Raw genomic sequence first — 25774 nt, forward strand, 5'->3', positions numbered from 1 at the left:
AGGCATAACCAGTAAAAGAATGAGGGTGTTGATGCCCCTGTACAGGTCATTGGTGAAGCCCCCACTTAAGCATATTGTGTTCAGTTTTGGAGACCATATCTGGCAAAGGACACAAAAAGACTTGAAGTGGACCAGAGGAGGGTGACGAAAATGATTTGCGCCAAAAGATGTATGAGGAGAGACTGGAAGCCCTGAATATGTATACCTTAGAGCAGTGTTTTTCAACCTTTTTTGGGCAAAGGCACACTTGTTTCATGAAAAAAATCACGAGGCACACCACCATTAGAAAATGTTAAAAAAATTTAACTCTGTGCCTATATTGACTATATATAAAGTAATTCTCTTGAATAGGAATCAAATAAATACAAAGAAAGTATTTTATAATTACTTTATTATGAAATATTAAGTAAACAGAATAGTGAAAAATTATAAAATACTTTATTCAGTGCGAAACCTTGGCCTGTTTGGCTGAACACAAAGCTGATATTCTGGCTGGAATCGAAGAAAGACACACACGTAGCTCTTCGTCAACAGCTCTCAGTCTCTCTCTTTATTTGGTTTTTATAGCATACAAAAATAGACAAATATACCCTCCATCCTTTTTATTAAACCACAATAGCAGTTTTTAGCGCAGGGAGCTGCGCTGAATGCCCAGCGCTGCTCTTGACGCTCATAGGCTCCCTGTGCTAAAAACCACTATTGCGGTTTAGTAAAAGGTGACCATATTGTAAAATATAGACAGCAGATATAAATTCAGAACTGTGCATAGTAAGTGAAGGGAAGTTTTCATCTCTGGGAATTTACCCAGTTAACTATTAAGTTATTTGGGCAAATTCCTTTGAAAACTGTGGTAATACTGCCTCCACTTTGCTAAATTTAAAATAAAATCATTTTTCCTACCTTGTCTGGTGATTTCTGGTTGCACTTTCTTCTTCTGACTGTGCTTCCAATCTTTCTTCCCTTCTATCAGCCTGTATGCTTTCTCTCCTCCACACCTCATTCCCTCCCCCAACTTTTTCTTCCTCTCTCCCTGACCTTTCTTTCTTTTTTTCTGTTTCTCTTCTTTCCTTCTGTTTCCCTGCCCTTCTTTCTTTCTCCCTGCCATTCCCCAAGCCACTGCCACTGCCGCTGCCATCGGGGAACAGGACCCACCAATGGATAACAGGCCCCAAAGCCGACGCATGCTCTCCCTGACGTCAATTCTGCAATCGGAGAGGAAGTTCCGCCCAGCCGCCCTGTGTTACTTCACAGGCTCAGGGAAGGGCAAAATAGTCTCTTAGTTCAAAGACAAGTCTTGTAATGGGCCTGAAGCTTATAGGGCCCAAGATACTGTTCACGGTCAATGGCTGCCACTCCCCAAACACCAGTTGCAAAAGTCTATTCAGGGAATTGGTATTTGAAAACTCACGTTCTTCTGTTTTGGGCTGGATGGCCCCAGCCTTTTGGAATCACTCCCTATTATTTGTGCTCTAATCCACTTTATATTAGGTTTAAATCTGCTTTGAAGACATGGTGGTTTAAAAAATGCTTTCTAAGTATAACCTTTGTTTTATTTTATATTTGCGTTTGTCTTCCATTTGTTTTAACTTGCATCATGGTCATAGTTTACTTATGCTGTGCCATGCATTATTTCCCTTCCTGATGTGAAATGGTGTGGTAGCCATGTAAGTCACTCTTTGAGATAATATATAGAAGTAAAAGAAATAAAAAAAAAAAAAAAAAAGAATAAAGGTAATACTGATTTTATTGAACTAACTTAGTGCATTGTTTGATTAGCTTTTGAAGGTGACTCTTCTTCAGATCAGAAATAGGGAAATGTTGACAACCGTCAGTATGGGCTCCTTTTACAAAGCCGTACTAGGGCCTTAACACGCGGAATAGCGCGCGCTAGCCGCTACCGCCTCCTTTTGACAGGTGGTAGATTTTCGGCTGGCATGCGCTATAGCGCGTGCTAATCCAGTGCATGCGCTAAAACCGCTAGCGCAGCTTTGTAAAAGGAGCCCTATATGTAAGTGGAACATCAAAGCATTTGGGTGAGGTGGAAGACATAAGGGGTAGATTGGATGTGAGAAAAGGGGCAGGTGAAAAGGAGACAAAGCTTTAATACCGTCGCTAAGCAGGTTTTCGATGGTTTAGCCTGCATGCATTTTAGTGGCGGATTATCAAAACGGCTTATCACAGTCTTTATCAAGTTTTCTAGCAGGCTCTGACACTGCCATGCAAATGGGCTCATCAGTACAGAAATGAGCACTCCGGTGGATTCTTAAAAATCTCTGAGCCATTCTCCAAGAGCAGCGTCAGCTTTTGGTGACAAAAATCAGTAACTAGTCCAGTGGTGCCGGTACAGTGACAACACTGTTTAAAACCCCGGCAGCAGAAAAGATACCCATTCTCTCCTGCCACAAACAACATCCCCCTGAAGTAGGAGAGATGCCCACTCTTTCCTGCCGCCAAGTGACCCACTCCCCCAGCAGCGAGAGAGATGCCTATTCTCTCCCGCCACAAATAACACCCCTCCTGCAGTGGGAGATATGCCCACTCACTCCTGCTGCCAAGCACCGATTCCCCCCCCCCCCAGCAGTGGGAGAGATGCCTATTCTCTCCTGTTGCCATGCAACTTTCCCCACCCGTGCCTCTGACGACCGTCACCCTCTCCCCCTTACCATGATTTAGATGGCTGACTCAGAGGTCACATAATTCATAATTATTGTGCCAAGTAACTTCAATAATTGATTGTTGTCATTTAATTGACATTAATTTCCATGCACATCTGGGATCCAAATTTGGGTACCCGACATTAGGTGACCTTTATAGAATCTGGGGGATAAACACTATTTCTTCCTCTAGTATTCTTCCACAACCAAGGTCCAAACAAGAAATTAGCTGGAGGATTATCTGTAGTATAAATACTGACAGTAAAAGTGAAGCTGTATATGCCTTCTAAAATAAGTGATATATATATGGTTTTAAAGAACATGCTCCTTGAAATCTCTGCATACTACCATACCTGCAAGTAGCACCTTCTCTAAAATTGCCAGTTATATAAAATGACAATTTACACATATAAATTCACTTGTAATATGTGTAAACAATGCTGAAATCTGCTAGAATTCACTCCCCAAATTTCAAAATTGACAATAGAATCTCAGACCTTAATTTTAGATTCTTATGGATCCATCTATATTTATGATATAACTATTGTATGAGATATACAACTTTGGAATGAAAATAGTTAATGGGGAGATCAGTGCTGAAAATTTTAGATGACTAATCTTGTAGTCTTGCAGAAGTACCTCATCCCTCTCCCTTCTGTAGTTAAATCATGAGGGAATTACAGTATAACCTATCTTACATTGAAGTGGGTTGTCTAGTGCATTGATTCTCAACCCACTCCTTGATGAAAACACAGCCAGTCAGGTTTTCAGGATATCCACAATGGATATGCATGAAATAGATTTGCATACCAAGAAGGCAATGTACGCAAATCTAGGGTCCGGATTTACCCAGACATGTCCTCTTTTTAGAGGACTGCCTGGGTGTCCTGGTGGTTTTTCAAAAAGCTGGTAGTTTGCCTGGGTTTAGGAGCTCAGGGCCACATCTGGAAGGCATCCGTGCAAGCACACATGCAGGTGACATCAGTACGCGATGTCAGCGCATTCTGTGTCCCCAAGCTCAGGGAAGGAAAGGAAAAGAAGTTTGTTTGGGGACAGGGCTGGGGTGAAATGAAGTGTGACTGGAGTGGAATGGGGTGGGACTGGGGGTGAGGCCACATGTCCTCTTTTTTTCAAGAAGAAATATGGTAACCCTATATATATCCCTCTAGTGAAAACTAGGAGTCTTGTGACTTTATTGAATGCATATGTATGTATTTAAAAATGGAAAAGAAGTCTCTTCATTATGTCTGAATGTACTGAGGGCTATCATTCAACAAATGGCAATGTTACTCACTTTGAATTCTGAAGATTCCATTCCTCTTTATTAAACTGCCTCTTTTGATAACTCTACCTTATTTTTGTTGTCATAAATAGATTAGTAAGAAAATATAGTACCATAATTTCCATAATTTTTAATGTGTCAGGTGTTTTTTTTTTATAAAGAGCAGAGACCTCATTCATTTTCACTTCTGAAGCTGGATTAAGGCCTAAGCAAACTAGACACTTGTATAGGGCCAAAAAGTTTGCGAGAGACCCTGTCAGATTTGTTGAGGACTTTGGAGGTTAGGATTACCAACTGTCTGTATTTTCTTAAGATTCTACAGATTTGTAAATTAACTGTCTTGAAGCCAAACGTATGGCTTGAGGGTTTGGATATTTTTCAGAGTTTAACACTTTATTGCTCTCTAACCCTCCCAATTCTAGTATAGCTTCTGTGGTAGGATCCAGCCAGTGGAAAGACTGCTCTAGTCACAGAAGAAGGGATTGAGTGCAGCTGTGCTTGCTTTGGGGGAGACACGGCTCTTCACGGGGCCAAGGAGAGAACTGGTGGAACCAGTGAATATCCTGGAGAGAGGATGATCTTTGGGTGGATAGAAAATGAATTTGGTGTAGACCAAGTATATGCTAATAAAAATAACAATAGCAGGGGTCCAAAACTATGGTCAGAGGGCTCAAGTGGAAGTGAACTATTGCTGCAATAGTGAATCCTAAGACACATATGCAGAAGAAATGCCACTGAAAAATGCCGCTGGAAAATCAGTACTAGGTTCATAGTTTTGGATCCCTGATGAAGGCTATTCAATTAGCCAAAACATGGACTATATAGGGCTCATTTATCATTGTCCATTGGTTCTCTTGCTGCTATTAGATGACATCAAATTGGTTTATACCACTACTGCACAACTTGTGAACTGTATGAGATTTTCATACTTGGGAATAAACATCCACCATTCATCATGTTTTTAAAAAAATATTCACACAGACTATCACTTTACAGCTTGATAGCTGCATTAATTTGACTGTCTGTTATTGTTATTAGCATATACTTGGTCTACACCAGCTCATCAACTCCACTTATTTTGCTGTTGTGTGGTTTTTCTGGTTTTTGAGTGGAGTATTGAGGTTTTCCTTTGTTGGCTGAGATAATGAATGTGACACTCGAAGGAGGGGGATTGATAAAAGAAGTAAGGGGGGTTCATAGTAGGGGACCCACAAATGTATGTTTGCCTAGAGCCTAATATAGTGTTAATTTAGCCCTATCTGAAGTACGAACTGATGTAGTAATGAGACTTCATGCATATCATTTTTCTTAGATATATCTTATGATGACCCAATAAATGAAACTAAAAATGCCAAGGAAACCATAAGACAAATCTGATTTTCAGAATTTATAGAATGCATTCCTTAGCTTTTGACATCTTTACCATGACTCATACCGGATATTTCCTCAAAGTTGCCATTAGAGAAAATTAAAGCCCTACCCACACATGTATATATAAATACTGTATATATATATATATATATATACTAGTCTTATAGCCTGTTACATTAACGGGTGCTAGAATATATGTGTGTGTGTCTGTCTTTATTTTTTTTTTCTCTTTCCTTAGCCGCTTTCTGTATTTCTGTCTGTCTTTTTTTTCTTTTCCTTGGCTGTCCACTACCACCCCTTGCCTGCTCCCCCTGTTCATTCTCCCTTCCTTTTACCTCCCCTGTGTCCTCCACCACCCCATCACTGCTCACCTTATCCAGCAGAAGCCCTTCTCCCTTTGTTTTACCTCCCCCTGTCCATCATCTGTCCAGCAGTAGGCCTGTCTTCATTTTTCTGCCCCCCCTCCCTATTCATCAGCACCTCTTCCCCTGTCCATCAACCCCTTTTCTGCCCCTCCATTTCCGTGTGTTGCAGCATTTCCTTCCCACCCCACTTCCCTGTGCAGTATTTTCCTCCCACCCATATCTTCCTCATACCTTCCTTCCTACTTATGTTAAAATGCTTTCTGGGTTTGGCTGCCGCGGCCTGCAGCTGCCGACAGCCGCCGACAGCCGCCGCAGCCGGCATCCAACTCGGGCCACCGCGGCCGACATCCGACTCGGGCCGCAGCGGTCAATATCTGCCTCAGGGGGGAGGAAGAGAGAGAGCGGAGAGAGTACTGTAGGGGCATGCGCAGTCCTACCTGCGGGTCCCTACATCGCGGCGACGTCAAGAGCAATAAACGCAGGTGGGGATCGTGAGAGTAGCCACTGCTCACCGCTGCAGACTGTAAGCACTTCCTATGTGTCGCTACAACTCACAGAAAACCGGCGCACACATAGGAAGTGTGCATGCGTGGCCTAGCGTTTTATTATATTAGATATATATCACTGTTCACAGTTTTTACATTTTCTTGTGAAAATAGTTTATAAAGTGGTAAAGAATTTTTCATTATAGAAACAGTGAAGGAAAGTGACGAGTCTCTGTTTCTGTAAACAATAGGTTCTTGAGATTTCTGCTGAGTTTTTCACACAGCAGTGGCAATAACAACACCAGACTACGTGGAAACATTACTGCCTAGAAGGCAATAGGATATCATCTCCAGTACACTAAACAAGATCCTACATGGTAAAGCCCTTCTGACACAAATGTATCTTATACTGTATATGACTTATAAACAATTATCCTTAACCTTTTACAAAAATGTCAAACGAGAACAGACTTGCATGCCCTACACTTGTGGAAAATGATCAACGTGTCGGATACATAACTCACAACAAGCTGCCAAATGCGTAAATAGTGTACTGTTTAATTATATGCCATTTAAGCAAAAAAGTACTCAATCCATATTTTTTTTTGAGAATAACAATAATATGAGATATGATCTTTCTTTTCACACACAGTCTTTGTACTTTTTGGAATGAGGATCTATAGTCCTCTGCTAAGGTTTCTTGTGCCCACTACCTCCAGTTCCCAAGAAGTAAGCAGTCTATCTCATAAGCAACTAAGGCACATATGTTTCACTGCCCACCATCAATAATATGTATACCAGAGGTTAGTAATAAAAAAATTTCAAATTATTTGATGAATGCATTGGCCTTCACTCCCAGTCCTAGAGAGCCTCCAATGGGCTAGGGTTTCAGGATATTTCTAATGAATATGCATGCAAAAAATTTGCATACAAGAATCATGCCTACGGAGGTGCTATTCAACGGTCTCACAGTGAAGAACATACAACATCTCCAGTGTATACAAAACGTGACAATCAGGCTTCTAAAAAGCCTTGGTGCTCCTAACCTTGTCTCCCAGGATCTAACATCAGCTCACTGGCTGCTCATAGCCAAATGTGTCTTCTAGGGCCTGATTCTAGCATTCAAATCCTTGCATGACATGGCACCAGGCTACTTGATGACCAAGCTTCTTCTGTACATGCCAAACAGGTCACTCTGCTCCCAACATGAAATACACCTCAAAATGCTCCCTGGTCATGCCCTTCAACTGCAAACCGCCAAATGACGTGCCTACTCCCACTTCATATCAACCCACTGGAATCAACTGTCCCCACAGATTAGATCCCTTGAAGGACTCCTCAACTTTAGGAAAGCAATAGAAACATACCTTTTACCTAACTCCTATGCCCACGACTGATAGATTACAAAGAAATGTATATTGATACAAGATCCTCAGTATGTGTCGCATTAGGATAAAAACTTATACCGAAAAAAAATTTGTACTGTAACTATGGCAAATTGTAATCTGTTAACTGTATATTATGTACGTTAACCTGTAACCTGTTCTGAGATTTCTTGAAAACCTGCCACATTGTTGGCCCTTGAGGACTGGAACTATGGAACGCTCTTCCAAGTCATCTCAGGCTTCAGACCTCTCATTACTTTCAAGAAAGATCTCAACACTTTTTTATTTTCTGATGCTTATTCATAAGCATCGATTCCTATAATCTGTAATACCAATCATACCAGTTGAAGCATATAGTCTATTCCCATACCTTGTGTGTTACCCTTTCCCTCACTTTTCTATCACACATTGCATTATACATTGTGGGATCCTTTTACAAAGCCATGCTAGTGATTTTATCGCACACACTGGATTAGCATGCGCTATAGCGGGTGCTAGCCGGAAATCTACTGCCTGCTCAAAAGGAGGCAGTAGCGGCTAGCGCGTGCGGCAATCTAGCATGCGCTATTCAGTGCGTTAAGGCCCTAGCGCGGTTTTGTAAAAGGAGCCCTGTATCTCCATCCCTTTGTGTCACCCTCTGTTTTTTTAATTTTTATTGCTTTTAGTATTATTTTTAATCTTACTAGGTTTTTTTTGTATCCTTTTTATTGTTATAAAATTTGCGGGATATCAAGAATTAATAAACTTGAAACTTGAAGTGAAGCCCTTGTCTATACTGTAAAGTCTGTTTTTCTCACTAAAGTTTGTCCTACCAATACTATGAATATACTCCTGTAACCTATTCTGGGCTCCTTTGGGAGGACGGGCAAAATAAATAAATGAATAAATAAATAAATAAGTGTTTGAGCTTATGGAGTTTAAAGCTTCACTTTCTTCATAAGCATATGGATTTTCTGCTTCAATTTTTTTGTATGAAAAATAAAAAAAAATTTTCTCCACCTTCTCCTCATGTTTCCAGTTTATCTGTATAGAAGAAGTGATCTAGTTTATCTGTAGCATATTTGGCAGGCAGACTGGTTCATTTAAGAAACCCAGTATGATTTCTGAAACTCTGACTTGGCCCTCTCAGCTCTGCAATCCTAGAGAAAACAAAATAGGTCCAATGGGTTCTACAACAAATGTAGCAAATCTCCACATATTCTGAAAGCTTTAGATGTTATTAGCAAAGGTTTTTGTGCAGCTCAGATATATCTACAATGCCATCCATAAGAAAGTTTACAGCAAGCTGCAGTCATAGAGTTGTTGAAAGTTCCTATGGCAACCAGTTTTGGTTTGGTCGACTTCAGTATCATCAATTGTGAGTTGCTACAGCAACCCCCACCCCCAGCAAATCCATGGAAAGCTCATAGTCTTCAGCACTGTCTGTCAGAAAATATGACTTAAGTAGCAACTAAGCACAACACCTTTAATGTAAAGCAAGGTGTTCAACTAGACAGTTGCGCCATTTTTTTCAATCCCGAAGAGACTGTCATGTCAAACACAATCATATCAACAGCAGTGTTGAGAAAACGAAGTTTGTCCAAATTCTTAATATTTGACCCCTGAAGAAGCTGGATCTTTTCAGTAAAATGAGTCCTGTTGGTATTAGTACTGGGCGGTTGAAGAATTGCAAAAGCTAAGGTCCATATTCTATAAATGGCGCCCACCTAACATAATTGATACAATTGGTGCAGTGATTGGATGCACTGAATTAAAAAAAAAAAGTAAATTGAATTAAAAAAAATAAAGGTGCCAAAGGGTGTCTCCAAAAAGGCCACAGTTATCCCGCCTATGGAGGCACCTTATGATGTTTAATAAGAACATAAGAATTGCCACTGCTAGGTCAGACCAGTGGTCCATCGTGCCCAGCAATCCGCTCACACGGCGGCCTTTAGGTCAAAGACCAGTGCCCTAACTGAGACTAGCCTTACCTGCGTACGCTCTGGTTCAGCAGGAACTTGTCTAACTTATCTTGAATCTCTGGAAGGTGTTTTCCCCTATAACAGCCTCCAGAAGAGCATTCCAGTTTTCCACCACTCTCTGGGTGAAGAAGAACTTCCTTATATTTTTACGGAATCTATCCCCTTTTAAGAGTACCCTCTTGTTCTCTCTACCTTGGAGAGGGTGAACAACCTGTTTCGATCATGTCACCTCTCAGCCTCCTCTTTTCAAGGGAGAAGAGGCCCAGTTTCTCTAATCTCTCACGGTACGGCAACTCCTCCAGCCCCTTAACCATTTTAGTCGCTCTTCTCTGGACCCTTTGGAGTAGTACCATGTCCTTCTTCATGTACAGTGACCAGTGCTGGACACTATTCCAGGTGGGGGCATACCATGGCCTGGTACAGCAGCATGATATCTTTCTCTGATCTGCTTGTGATCTCCTTCTTAATCATTCCTAACATTCTGTTCGCCCTTTTCGCAGCTTCTGCGCATTGCACGGACGACTTCATCAACTTGTCGACCAGCACTCCCAGGTCTTTTTCCTGGGGGGTCTCTCTGAGTACCGCACCAGACATCCTGTATTCGAGTATAAGATTTTTGTTACCAACATGCATCACCTTACACTTATTCACGTTAAACCTCATTTGCCATGTCATGGCCCATTTCTCAAGCGTGTTTGTCACGTTGCAGGTCTTTGCAATCCTTCTTCGTCTTTACCACTCTGAATAACGTCGTATCATCTGCAAATTTAATCACTTCGCTCGTTGTACCAATTTCTAGGTCGTTTATAAATATGTTGACGAGCATGGGTCCAAGCACCGAACCCTGTGGCACTTCACTCGTGCTGCTTTTCCAGTTCAAGTATTGTCCATTTACCCCACTCTCTGTTTCCTATCCGCCAACCAGTTTTTAATCCACATGAGTATTTCTCCCTTGATTCCATGGCTTGCAATTTTTCGAAGTAGTCATTCATGCGGGACCTTGTCGAACGCCTTCTGAAAATCCCGATATACAGTGTTGACTGCCCTGTTTACTCCCTCAAAGAAGTGCAGCAAGTTCATCAAGCAAGATCTTCCCTTGCTGAAGCCATGCTGGCTGGTCCTCATCAGATTGTGTCCATTAATGATGCAGTCCTTTATCAGCGCCTCTATCATCATTCCTAGTACCGAGGTCAGACTCACCGGTCTGTAGTTTACAGGATCTCTCCTTGAACCTTTCTTGACGTTCAGCGTGCATTCACCACTTTCCAGTCTTCCGAAATCCTTCCCGATTTGATCAAAAGATTGGCTATTAGTTGAAGCAGTTCAGCTATAGCCCCTTTCAGTTCCTTGATTACCCTCGGATGGATGGCGTCCGGTCCCAGGGATTTATCATTTTTAAGCCTATCAATTTGCCTGCATAATTCTTCTAGGCTGACCGTCAATCCTATCAGTTTCCTGTCCTTGTTTCCTGCGTATAGCCTGTCGGCTTCTGGTATGTTATGTATATCCTCTTCGGTAAATACAGACGCAAAAAATGTGTTCAGTTTGTGGCGATGGCTTTGTCCTCCTTTAGCACTCCCTTTATTCCATTGTCATCCAATGGCCCCACCGCTTCCTTCGCTGGTCGTTTCCCCTTAATATATCAAAAGGACGGCTTGAAGTTTTTCACCTCCTTGGCTATTTTTTCCTCATAGTCTCTTTTGGCTCTTCTTACCGCCTTGTGGCACCTGCTTTGATGTTGTTTGTGTTTTTTCCAGTTTTCATCAGTTTTTGCCGTTTTCCATTCCTTAAACAAAATCCTCTTGTCTCTGATCACTTTCTTCACTGCTAGAGTGAGCCACGCCAGTTCCTTGTTCTTTTTCCTCTTGGATTCCTTAGTGATACGCGGTATATATAGATTTTGCGCCTTGGTGATCGTGTCCTTGAAAAGGGACCATGCTTGCTTTAGCATTTTTATACTGCTTATCCTCTTCTTAATCTTCTTCCCCACCATGAGTCTCATCCCTTCGTAATTCCCTTTTCGGAAGTTCAGTGCCGTGGTCAACATTCTAGATCAATGTTTCGCCCCCGTGTCCAGGTCGAAGCGGATCATATTGTGATCACTGCTTCCCAGCGTCCCTTCTACTTGCACCGGTCCTCGTAGTCCATTTAGAATTAAGTCCAGAATTGTATTTCCTCTCGTATTTTCCTTGACAAGTTGTTCCAGGAAGCAATCGCCTACAGCAGCCGGAGGTACCTAGGTTCCAGTCACCCATGATAACTGCGTTGCCTCCCTTGCAGTTGCATTTCATCTCATCCATCATCTCTCCATCAATTTCTTCGGATAACCCTGAGGGTCGGTAGTAGATGCCGTTCTTCATTTCTGTTCCTTTTTTCCCTGGAATTTTGTCCCATAGAGACTCTACTTTATTTTTCATTTCTAGTGTGTTCTCTCCAGTAGTCTCAATTCCTTCTTTGATGTATAGGGCAATACCCCCACCTTTTTGACCTACTCTGTCTCTGCGGTATAGCTTGTATCCCGTTTTCTTCGTTCCACCATGTTTCCTTGATGACGATAATGTCAAGGTTGTATTTTTGTGCCATAGCTTCCAATTTCCCCAACTTGTTTCTTAGGCTTTTTACATTTATGTACATACACTTGAGTTTACCGCCTGTTACTTTCTTGCAAATTCTTCCCTCTTGTGTCCTTTTTGATCCTTCAGGATTTCTATTTTGCCTATGATCCGGTGAGTCTTCCCCACTGTCTTCCTGCATGGTATTTTCTGGGTATACCGGTTCCCGAACCATCGACTCCTGGTTGACTGTCAGCTTTCCCCTTCTTCTTAGTTTAAAAACATCTCAATTTCTCTTTTGATGTTGCTTGCAAGTAGCCTCGTTCCATCTCCGCTAAGGTGGAGTCCATCCTTCCTGAATAGCTTGCTCTTCCCCCCAGAATATTGTCCAGTTGTGCACGAAGTGGAATCCTTCTTCCTCACACCAGTGCCTCAACCATGCGTTCACTGCTTGCAGCTCCATCTGCCTCTTCTCATTGGCCCTGGGTACCAGCAATTTATCTAAAAATTATGATTGAACAAATTTTGTAACATGAAAAGTACAGTATAATTTATACTAGTGGCGTACCTAACATATGTGACACCCGGGGCCCATCATTTATGAAAAACATGATTTTTAGTAAGAATCCACACATCGCAAAATAAGAGTGTACCTAGGAAAAGACTGCATTTTACATACTGTAGTGAGCAGTAGAACATCAATACACTCATTGTAAAACTAAACAAGCCAGACTAGTACAGATCAATCCTGCAGTCAATCCTAACAAAAAACCATGTCTTTCGAACACATAGAACACAGAAAACACCTTCACCTAGTATGGAATATGTAATCACAAACTAACTCCTCCCCCTTTTACAAAACTGTAGTGTGAATTTTAGCCATGGTGGTAACAGCTCTGATGTAAGAGCTGTTACCACCACGGCCGGCGCTAAAAAACGCTCTGCAGTTTTGTAATAAGGGGGGATAAAATAGAAATACGTAGACAAAGGTTAAACTGAACCATTAAGAAGCTGGACTCTGCATACCATGCAACACCACAGAAACAAAAACAGTGATGCATGTCCCCTAATATTGTGCAAAATATAAAGATAGCAGATGTAAATTTGAAACATAGAAACATGATGCCAGATAAAGGCCAAATGGCCCATCTAGTCTGCCCATCCGCAGAAACCATTATCTCTTCCTCTCTCCAAGAGATCATCATTTTACAAATTAACAAATACCCTCTCCCCCCTTTTATGAAGCGGCGTTAGGTTTTTTTTATTGCAGGCCACGACAGTAAAAGCTCTGGCAGTCAATTAATTCCTATGAGCGTCGGAGCTAATATCGTCACCGCTGGTGATAAAAAAGCCTATAAAGCTTTATAAAAGGGGGCCAAAGGGGTTAGGGGGGTAAATAAAACAAAAATGGAAAATAAGATAATACCATTTTATTGGACTAATACATTTTTCAATTAGCTTTCAGAGGCCAGAACCTCTTTTCTCAGGTCAGTAAACTATACTGCTGTTACAATATCCTGTCCTGACCTGAGGAAGGGGGTTTTGGTCCCTGAATTAGTCAAAAATGTATTGCAATTAGTCCAGTAAGAGGATCATCTTATTTCCATTTTCTATTTATAAATATTTATCAACACAGCTATAATACTACTTTATCTTAAAGTAAAAAAATAAATAGATTTTTTTTTCTACCTGTCTTCTCTGGTTTCTGCTTTCCTTATCTTCTTGTCACTCTCTTCCTTCCATCCATTGTCTGACTTCTTTCTGCCCCTTCTATATGGCATCTTCTCTCCTTCTATGCCCCTTCCAGAAACTGTATTCCTCCTCCTTCCATCTCTCCTTTCACCTCCCCCATTGGTCTTGCATCCATCTTCTTCCCTTCCCTCCCCTCCTCTAATGATCTGGCATCTCTCTCCTCTCCTTCCCTTCCCTCTTCTACACCCAAATGGTCTGGCATTTCACTCTCCCTTTTCTTCCTTATTTTTAACATTTTTATAATCAATATTGCTGAAGGGCTGTCAGGTAAGATTTGCCTCTTTGTGGATGATACCAAAATCTGTAATAGAGTAGACACCCTGGATGGTGTAAATAACATGAAGAAAGACTTAGCAAAGCTTGAAGAATGGTCTGAAATTCAGCAGCTAAAATTTAATGCTAAGAAATGCAAGATCATGCATTTGGGCTGCAAAAACCCATGGGAACGGTACAGTTTAGGGGGTGAAGAACTTATGTGCATGACTTAAGAGCAGGATTTGGGTGTGATTCTATGTGATGATCTTAAGGTGGCCAAACAGGTTGAGAAGATGATGGCAAAAACTAGAAGGATGCTGGGGTGCATAGACAGAGGAATGGCCAGTAGGAAAAAGGAGGTATTGATATCCCTATATAAGACTCTAGTGAGACCTCATTTAGAATATTGTGTGCAATTCTGGAGACCAAAACTTCAAAAAGATACGTATAAAAAGGATGGAGTCGGTGCAGAGGAAGGCTACTAAAATGGTGCATGGTCTTTGTCATAAGGCATATGGGGACAGACTTAAAGATCTCAATATGTATACTTTGGAGGAAAAGCAGGAGAGGGGAGATATGATACAGACATTTAAATACCTACATGACATGAATGTGAATGAGTCGAGTCTCTTTCATTTGAAAGGAAGCTCTGGAATGAGAGGGCATAAGATGAAGTTAAGAGGTAATAGGCTCCAGAATAATCTAAGGAAATACTTTTTTTATAGAAAGGATGGTAGATGGATGGAACAGTCTCCCAGAAGAGTAGTCAAGACAAAAATGTGTCTGAATTCAAGAAAGTGTGTGATAGGCATGTGGGATCTCTTAGACAGGAAGAGATAATAATAATTTTATTTTTGTATACCGCCACACCATATAGTTCTTAATAGTTGCTGTGGATGGGCCGACTGGATGAGCCATTTGGTCTTTATCTATCATCATGTTTCTATATTTCTTGCATTTGCATACAGACTTTTCAAACAATGTTTGTCATTCCTGTTTACAACTTACTTAGCAGTTGACATGGGTAATTTGCAACCTTTAAAATCTGTCTGCTCTGTCTGAATTACTATGGTCTCTGTTGCAGACTGTTAGGCTATTGTACATCATGTAAGCATATGCATCTACCTTAAGCCTTGCTTCCCAAACTTTGAATTGCAATCCAAAAATAAGGTAGAAGAGTCTTCATTTGGGGTCATGACCATGCTGGAAGGAGGGGATAGATCATTAGCCCACACATCCTGTTATTGGCCCAAATTGTATCTTTGCCTACAAAGGCTCCATATAAAGTGTGGCAGTCAGAACTGATGCTACAAGAAAGCCAGGAGAAGCGGCACAGGCAGCAAGATAGGGCTAGAGTGTCATGTGTTTGTCTTCAATCACTGAAATAGGGTCATATTCATTTATTTAAAAGATTTATTTTACAAAAGACAATCATATAAAATAAAAAACATACAACACATATTATACAAATAACAACAATATCTACAGATATCCCCCTTTTATGAAGTCACGTTAAGCCGGCCATGGTGGTTAAAGCTCCGATGCGGCCAGCAATAAAAAAGCCTAACGCTGCCTCATAAAAGGGGACCTATGGTTTGTAAGATTAACAAACAGCAATCCAATGCTCAAGCATAAAGCATTAACATATGAAAATTAACACAGAAAGCAAGACCATTTTCTATTCATGGTTTTTTTTTCTGGATTTCAGAGGAATAAGGTGGCTTGTTAGCTGCAGGCTAGGAGAATTTTTAGAAAAGATGTGAACATGGAAAAATATCATCATCCTTAGACAGAAATAAAGCACATGAATAGCACATTCAGGACTCAGACGTACTGTAGGTAGAGAGTGGCTGGGCTGCCAAATTCAGTCTGTGTGTCAAAAAAAGAAGGCTATAGTGTTAGGGATGTGAACAGTCAAATAATATTTTGCTTGTGTTTGTTTAATAAACTTTGTTTTTACATTTGACTATTTTTCTTGATCTCCTGCTCCATAACCTGTTATGAGGGTTTCAAAGGTTCCTGGTGTCTAGTGGTACTTCTGATCCTCCATGACCCACATTCAAAATAGTGCCTGCGAACCCTAGCAACAATCTCACAGTACTACTACTAGGGGTTAGACTACCAAATAAGAGCAATGCTAGGGTAGGGGGACTGTGGAGGGGGTTGCAGTTGGGGCTGCCTAGCGCCTATTGGAGGATCTTGGGAGAGGTTTTGATGTTGCTGATGGAGATGGGAAGAAGTTCCGTGCATCTTAGACCATTTTTAGGCATGGAAATGAGTTGTATGCATTTTATGTAATTCATAGGTATACATGCACACAAGTGATTTGTGTGCACTTCAAATTTCTAAGCACCCAAAAGAACTAAATATGTGCTCACTTACTCTATGGTGCTCATTTTCAAAACAGATGGACATCTGAAGATGGTCCACAGAGACCTCCTGTTCCAGCCCAATTCTAATTATTTTATCTCCCTCCTGCCTCCCGCCATACCTTAAGTACCCCTGGTGGTCCAGCAGTGAATTGTGACAGGAACGACCTTCCTTCACTCCTGTCCATGCAGAACCACTAGCTAATTGGCTGCTGTGAGTTCTCGATGGACCACCAGGGATACCTAGGGAATGCAGGGGAGGCAGGAGAGAGATAAAAATAATTAGAATTGGGCTGGGACAGGAGGCGGGAGGGATGACTCCTGTCCTGGTCACCGCTGGACCACCAGGTCTCATGGGAGGCCCAGCAGAGACCTGCAAACAGGTTCGGGAGGGGGTCGGGTCAGTGCTGACCCGAATATAAACTGAGACCCCCACTTTTGGGCCATGTTTTTTGGCCCCAAAATCTTGGTTTATATTTGAGTATATACAGTATGTTCATTTCACATGGTCTTTTAAATATATGTTTATAGAGCTACTATTGCTTTAGGTCTATAGCACATGTATAATTATAATTTATTTATTATTTTAGACTCCTGAGGAGGTAGTTTCTTGGTGCTGAAACACTGGCCGTGTTGAGTCAGTTTTGTTATTACTAGAGACTTCAATAAAAACTTAATTTAATAATACCCTTGTTGAAAGCATCTCTTCTTCTCTACTCTATCATATACATATGGAATCTGTATTATGAAATTTAGGATGTTTACTTGATATAAATCTGTCATTTCAGAATCAAGTTACTAATGTAAACCAGTCTTGTTTTACTATCTACTAGAGAATGACATGAGGACAAATTTTTCTCCATCCCCGCAGGAACTCAATTTCTCCAACAAAGCAGATAGCCCAAATATCACAACTGAGATCACTAACACACACAGAAGCAAAGCAGATTCTTCAGTTTGCATTCCACCCCAATTGAAAGTCCCCTCCCCCTCCTCCTACCCAAAACCCCAGGTCAACAACACCATTACATTGTGGGCTGGAAAGAACAAGAATATCAAAATATGAGATGCAATCATACAGTCAAATATTGAGCAAACAGTAACGAGCCTTGGGCATTAATGAGTTTCAAAAGTGCTCCCATGCAGTTTGCCACCTTCTCCCCCTGAGAGTGTCCAGATCTGTAAACATCAATCTTTCCATAGGAACACTTCCATAGGATCTTACCTGCACTTCATGATTGGGAGAGCAGCTAATCTAATCTTCGGTTTATATACCGGGTCATCTCCCAACGGAGCTCGACTCGGTTCACATATAATTAAGACTAGAATACATAAAAAGAGGAGCATGAGAGAAGTAAGACATATAGTATTATCATTTCGTTGATACCGCAGCTAAATATGTTGACAATGACTATCAAGTCTTTTCTGACCAGTGCCTCTACCAGTTTGGTAAATCTTTCGGTAGCATTCCTACTTAATGTCTCTAATAATCATGTTTCAGTTAGTTTAGAATTTCAGTCTTATATGTAGTCCTGTTGCTATGAGACAGTATCCATAGCCAGCTCCGAACACCCATTAGATTGCTAAAACCACGGTATTGCCAAGTATTTCAACAATATTTTCTTCTGAAATTTATTCCTTCACTGATTATAGTACAATTCCACACCCCTGAGGCTCCAGGCTCAGTTCAGACATACACAACAGGCATTTAAACACAGGTTGGCATCAACTGTATACCAAAATGGACCAGTCTTCTCAGCAGTCTCTTGTCATGCCCTTAGTTCTTATCAGCTTACTCTCTAATTCTGTTGCTTCAGAATCATAAGTGAATAGTGGCCATGTTAGTCCACTTTCCAAGGTAATATAAAGAAAGAAAACAAAAGGAAATAAGGTGATATCTTTTTTTATTGGACTAACTCAATGCATTTTATGATGAGCTTTCAAAGGTAATGCTTCTTCTTCAGATAAAAAAAAAAGCAAATTTAGACAAATATCAGTTTTTATGAGATAAACGTGAAAACATTTCAGGGATAGGAAGAGGGAGGGGTGGGTGGGTGGACAGGAGACAGAAAGGTGGCAGAACAGTTTAAAATGTCTTTATAGTGGGGAAAAAAAGCCCAGATATTTGTTAAGTCCTCTCTGGTAGGTGTCAAAATACCTTATCATTTTTATTTCAAAGGTTTTATATTCTTGGATTGTTTTAAAGTTCCCTTTTCGTATTCTCACCATAAAAACATTGGTGTAGTGGTCAGTTTTTCCAAATTGCTGTCTGACAGAGGTGACAGCCTGGTTGGCATTGTAATTCTTAAAATATCTATACAGGTTGATTCTGGTCTTTAGCATTTGACTTGTTTCACCAATGTATCATGCCTCTTTGCATTGAATGATGAATACCACATTAGAAGATGAACATATAAAGGATCCCTGTATGCTGAATGTTTTTCCCATATGAGTGACTGTGGGGTCATTTGAGATGTGCTTGAACAGTTTGCAGTTTGTCACACCACAAGGATGTGTGCCATTCTCTTCTTTGTGGGGTTTGTGTGGGGAGCTTGCTTTTTACCAATTTTTGTTTCAAATTAGGAGGCTGACAGAAGGCTAGCACAGGTGGAGTTGGGAATATTTCTTTTAGTAATTCATCTTCCTGGAGTAGTGATTGTAGATCTCTTATAATTTTTCTTAGTTTTTCCAGCTCTGGATTGTATGTCATTACCAAAGGGGTCCTGTCTGTGTTTTTCTTGTCTTTGTAGGGTAGTATGTTTTCTCTGGGTGTTTTAAGGCAGTGTTTTTCAACTTCTTCAAGCCAATGACAGACGAGATTAAAGGTAGAAGACATAGTGAGCCGCATCGACAGGATCATCGACAGCATGGAAGAGGAAGATACGGTGGTGGTGATCCATGTGGGGACAAACAATGTGAGCAACAGGAACTGCAGCAGGGAAGGACTGAAGGACCAGTTCCGGACGTTAGGAGAGAAGCTGAAGACCAGAATGCAGAGGGTAGCGTTCTCGGAGATCCTACCGGTACCCAGGGACGATGAGAAGAGGCAGACGGAGCTGCATGCAGTCAACGCATATTCTCAGCATAGGGAGGGAAAAGCATTAGGATCCGTCAGAGCTAAATTGTCATAGAGGTCTGTCAGAGCCATAACCTATGCTGAGACTAAAAGTGGCACAGACCTCAGATTTTTGAGGCCTTGCAGTTTTAGATCCGCAAAGTCCGTAAGGTCCGTGTTTTACCTCTTCCCTAACTTAGTTGCCTACTGGCACCTAAGTTAAAGTGCCATTTATAGAATATGGCCATTGAGTAGACCATATGATCTTTAACTGCTGTCAGTTTTCTGTGTTTCTGAAAATGAAAATGAAGAATAAAAATGAAAAAGGCATGCATCATTCAGATCCATTTATGAAACTGATGATTCACCATATCGCCCTGTTAGTATGTGCAGTATACTATACATATACTAGTGAGACAAACAGTGCTGAGTGTGTCCAGAACAAAACATTGTCCCAGTCTCATGCCATAGTGGGTAGTAATTTTTTTTCCTGGGGTATAGATAGATTCTTTTTTTTAAGTATCTTTATTCATTTTAAAGCCAAATATAAGTGCAACATATTACACATATAGATAGATATAGAGATATAGATAGATTCAATAAAAAAGGCATCTATCATTTTTCAGTCAAACTGCCAATGATATAGCACGGGTGGGCAACCACAGTCCTTGAGGGTCATAACAGTCGGGTTTTCAGGATTTCTACAATGAATAGGCTTGAGATGGATCTGCATGTACTGCTTCCATTGTATGCCAATTAATATCATGCCTATTCATTGTGGAAATCTTGAAAGGTGATCCAGATGGAAACCATCAAAGGTGAAAAGAACTACAACTTCAAAACTGAACTTCAAAAAAGGGAATTATGATGCCATGAGGAAAATGGTGGGAAAGAAACTCAACGACACCGCAAGGAATATGGAGTCTGTAGAAAAAGCCTGGACCTTACTCAAGGGCATGGTGCATGAAGCACAAAACCTGTGCATCCCCAAGTTCAGGAAAGGGTGCAAAAAAAAATAGAGCAAAAAATTCAGTGTGGATAATGAATGCAGTGAAGAAAGCGATAAGTGACAAGAAGGCATCATTCAAAAAATGGAAAAAGGACAAATCAAAGGACAACCAAAAGGAGCACAAAAAACACCAAAAGGAGTGTCACCGAGTGGTTAGGAAAGCAAAAAGAGAATATGAAGAGAGACTGGCGGGGGAAGCAACAAACTTCAAATCATTCTTCAGGTACGTCAAGGGGAAGCAACCAGCAAGGGAGGAAGTGGGACCCTTGGATGATGGAGACAGAAAGGGAGTGGATTGTGGCCACACCTGGATTGTGGCCCTTGAAGAATGTGGTTGCCCACCCCTGATTTATGAGCGTAACCTCATCTAGAGATGTGCAAGTTAAATTTGATCTAGAAGTGAAAAACAGCAACCATAAATGTTACATAATGATCCCGTTGCCTTCAGGTGCACTTAATAGACATTGCGTAACAGAATCTAAGCTACAATATAACATTTCCTTTTTGAATATGATTAAACAGAGCAATTTTTTGCCATCACTCTTCAAGCTAAACATTTCTTTAAATCAGAGAAATGCTTTAGCAACCATTCGTGAATTTTTCTTTATGTTCTGTTGGCAAGGTTATGGTGCATTCTGCATTTTATCTGCCAAAGCTAAATCAGGAAGTTGCCCTTGGTGCTATAAAAATATACTTTGCCAGGGGATGCCAATGCAAACATGACATTAACAAGAAGCCGAAAGAGAAAGAGGAGTGGCAATACATATGCATTCTTATCCTACTCTGCAACATTTCACAAGCAGACCCTCATTCCAAAGATTGTTGTGAAGAGTCGAGGACCTACGAATCCCGGTCTTCCACATTCTTTGGACGAGCTGGTCTGTTGTTGCTTTTTTGTAGAATGCTGTATGCTCAAGATGTTGGGTGGTTATTCTTGTGCTCAGAGTCAGACAAGCACACTGTCTAAATGCAGTTGAAAACTCAGCTCAGCTTCTCCTGGCCAGATGCAACGATATAACCCAAAGCTAAAAACTCCCTTTAGGTAAATACAGTTCAAACGCAGGATACAAAATTCAGCACAGCTATTTCAGGCCAGATGAAGGAAAGCATCTTGGAGCTTCGAATTCCTTCAAGTAACACAATTAAAAACTCAACTGAAAAGTGCACATGGAAGAAAAGAGCTGGTTTTATCCCCTTATCTCTATCTGTGTCCACACTCATTTCCCCTCCCCCTCCTCCCCAGTACTGCCTCCTTTTAAATATCTCTGAAACACTGGCATATGGCTATGAATTCTCTACTCAGCATTTGGGGCAGTATTCTTTATTGCATGACATGAGGACCAGTGGCAGCTCCCTGACTCTCTCAGTAGACAATATTCTTCACTTTTTCTGGGGGTTTACAACTCGTCCTCCCTCAGGGATGGCTGTTCTACCTTATTCTGGCACTGTGCAGCTCTCAATGAGTTTGAGCTATGTGATTGAACTTGTACACTATTGTTATGATACCATGAAAACAGTTCAGATATTTGGGCATTGGGTAATGGTAGCATAGAACCATAGAAAGATGATGGCAGATAAAGGCCAAATGGCCCATCTAGTCTGCCCATCCCCAGTAACCATTATCTCTTTCCCTCTCTGAGAGATCCCACGTGCCTATCCCAGGCCCTCTTGAATTCAGACACAGTCTCTGTCTCCACCACCTCTTCTGGGAGACTGTTCCATGCATCTGCCACCTTTTCTGTAAAAAAAATATTTCCTTAGATTATTCCGGAGCCTATCACCTCTTAACTTCATCCTATGCCCTCCGTTGCAGAGTTTCCTTTCAAATGAAAGAGACTCAAGAGATGGTGGTTGAGGGAGGGTGTATTGGAGATGTGTGTGGGAGAGTGTGCTGAGAAGGAAGAGGGATGGAAGAGTGTATTGAAGGAAAAAAAAGGCAGAGGGAAAGAAAGAAAGAAAATGCACAGGGAGCATTTCAATTTCATTTTAATTAATGGAGGTGCTCTGAGTGATTTGATTCATTTAGTTGATATATTGGTAATTACCAAAACGTGTTTAAGTAGTCTACAAACACAGTTTCATCAGGACATATTTTTTTCATGGAAAGGGTGGTGGATGTCTGGAATACTTTAATGAGAGGAGTGGGAGGAACACAAACACAGCAGAATTAAAAAAATGTATGGCAGATCAAAGGATCCCTGTATAGGAAAAGGATGGAATCAAAGCAAAACTTAAATGATCTTAATACTTTAAATAGGGGGCATAGAGCAGGGGTGTCAAAGTCCTTCCTCAAGGGCCGCAATCCAGTTGGGTTTTCAGGATTTCCCCAATGAATATGCATAATTCATAAACACAAAGAGCTATATCTATTACAAATTTATAAACTAAAATTTCCACACATCAATCATTCATAATTTTTTAATTTTTAATATTATATTATACTTTTAAAATTACCTATAAACCACAAGTATACTAATACTTCATATTATATAAATAACTGAACCCTTAACAACCTATCCAACCAACCCACTAAAAGTTCATTTCAAAAATGCACTATTGCATGAGATCTATTAGCATACAATATTCATTGGGGAAATCCTGAAAACCCAACTGGACTGCGGCCCTTGAGGAGGGACTTTGACACCCCTGGCATAGAGTGATGTAATCCGTATGGAGTGGCAGGTACAACTCTGGCCATTTTGTTGGGTACACTGGCTACAGGCCTTTATCTAGCATCATTTATTGTGGTACTATGAAAGGAGACTGCCTTTTGTCCCGGGTCTTGGCTACGTTATCAGGTATCAATCCTGTCTTTCACACTGAAAACTGTGTTTTCGTGCCAAAGTGAGCCCAGCCTCTGATATCATAGAACTGGCATGTTTGCCAGTTTGACCTTGAAGCACTGTGAAAATTGTAGCTTTCTCTCTCTGGAGGGTTTATAAACAGACTGCTGAGCTTTCTCCCTCTACTTGTCATTTCTCTGGCACGCTGCCAAGTTTTGTTGGATGTATTCCATCTCAGGTGTGTATAACATTTACAGATTTCACTGATCCTTTCTTCAGCTGCCTGTATTGATATCACCCATTTTAGCTTCATAATTTCTCTGACTGAGCCTTGTGGTGGTGAAAATGTTTGATTCCATTTCGTATGGCTATGGTCATCCTACTGGCAGGAAAGACCCGAAAACCAGACAGTTCTTTTTTTCTGTCATTTGAATGAGGTCCTATCTATCACCAGGACGTTGAAGTACAACATTAACTGCAATTATTGTATTTACCTTTGTAGAGAATGACACGTGAACAAATATTCCCGTCCCTGTCCCTGCCCCATTTCTGCAAGCTCTGTCCTCATCTGCACAAGCCTCAAACATTTTAAAATCATAAGTGTTTGCGGCTTGTGTGGTTAAGGCAGAGCTTGTAGGAAAGGGACAGGGACAGAACTCACGAGGACAGGACAAATTTGTCCCCTGGTCATTCTCTAAGTTTTAGCTTGCACTTTTCCATTGGTAGTTCAAATACAGCAGGTATTTCCCTGTCACTTAGGCCCAGATTCAATAAATGACATCTATAGTTAGGCATCTAATTTAATTTTCTTAATTGGCTTAATTGGCGCTGATATTTGAAAGCAACACTTTAAAAAATTTAAAAACAATTAAAAAAATTAATTAGTCAGTAGGTACCTAACTTGGTGGCATCTGCTACTTTGAGGTAGGCGTCTACACCAAAGTGCCTACCAGCAAGTAGGCATGGTTAGGGGTGGATTTTGGGCATGGTTTGACTTAAGCGCCCTCATTTAGGCCAAGAAAAGCCTGACCTAAATGGGAGTGCTCCTAAAGTTTCAACACCTACTGGTGCCTACGATCACTTAAGTGCCGTTAGGCGCGGTTCTATAAATGGTGCTTAGAGGATGATTGACAGTCATGCTTAATGGCAACTAGAAGTTATGTGCTGCTTATAGAATCAGGGCCATACAGTATAAGAGCTAGATTTACTAATCTATGGTAAAATGGATTAGAAAAATGTTCCATTGTATACGATGAGATATCTAGCAAATAATACATGTTACCAACTTTGGGGCCCTTTTACTGAAGTGTCGTGAAATCTGGGTTTAGCATATTTTCTGATGCCACTACCAAAACCCTTATCCATACCCTTAACACCTCTCACCTAGACTACTGCAACTTGCTTCTCATAGGTCTTCAACATAACCATCTCTCCCCCTTCAATCCATTCAAAATTCTGCCACACGACTTATCTGCCAGAGTCGCCTTGTCTACATCACCCCTCTTCTCAAGTCACTTCATTGGCTCCCTATCCATTTCCACATATAGTTCAAACTCCTCCTATTGACTTACAAGTACATTCACTCTACAGCTTCTCAAAATCTCTCCTCTCTTATCTTTCCCTATACTCCTCCCTAAGAACTCTGTTCATCAGACAAGTCTCTTTTATCTGTACCCTTCTCCTCTACTGCCAACTCCAGACTACGTTGTTTCTCCCTTTCTGCACCATACACCTGGAACAGACTGCCTGAGTCAGTACATCAAGCTTCATCCCAGGCAGTATTCAAATCCAGACTCAAATCCCACCTTTTGAGGCTGCTTTTAAGTCCTAATACCCACTCACTGTTAAAGTAGTGATGCCAGAGAAACTCCTAACCAGCATAGATTTTTGGATAGTAGAGAGATTTGAGATGAAGGCAAAAAAATTGAAGAAAGCTGAATTTGAAAATCAGTGCCAAAGATTGATGTAGTTCAAAAAGTGAAGAAGGAGGGGAAAGAAACAGCAAATGCATAAGGAGGTCTTTGGAAACAGAGATAAGAGCACAGACAGAAGGAACAAGATGCAATGGCGTACCAAGCGGGGGCGGGGGGGGGGGGGGGGGCGGTTCGCTCTGGGTGCATGCCTTAGAGGAGGTGCACAGCCGACCACGTCCGGGTCGTCTGGTGCAGGTCCGCACAGGGCCAGCAAGATCGCATTGGGGCCATTGGCAGCGTCTGGGCTGAAACGGCGATGAGTGGCATCGGCGGCCCACCCATGACACAATTCATGATCAGCAACGCCCCCCCCCCCCTCCTGCGATGACACTTAAGATCGGCAACGGGCCTCTTTCTACCCCCCGCATCAACAGAACTTCAGATCGGCAAAGCGGTGCTTAGTCAAAAGCTTCCCCTCTGACTGAACTGCCTGGGCGGAAACAGGAAGCTGAGTCAGAAAGAAGCTTTGGACTGAGCACCACGTTGCCGATCTGAAGTTCTGTTGATGCTGGAAGTAGAAGGA

The sequence above is a fragment of the Geotrypetes seraphini genome, chromosome 1 (genome assembly GCF_902459505.1).
Source record: "Geotrypetes seraphini chromosome 1, aGeoSer1.1, whole genome shotgun sequence".
Classification (NCBI taxonomy): domain Eukaryota; kingdom Metazoa; phylum Chordata; class Amphibia; order Gymnophiona; family Dermophiidae; genus Geotrypetes; species Geotrypetes seraphini.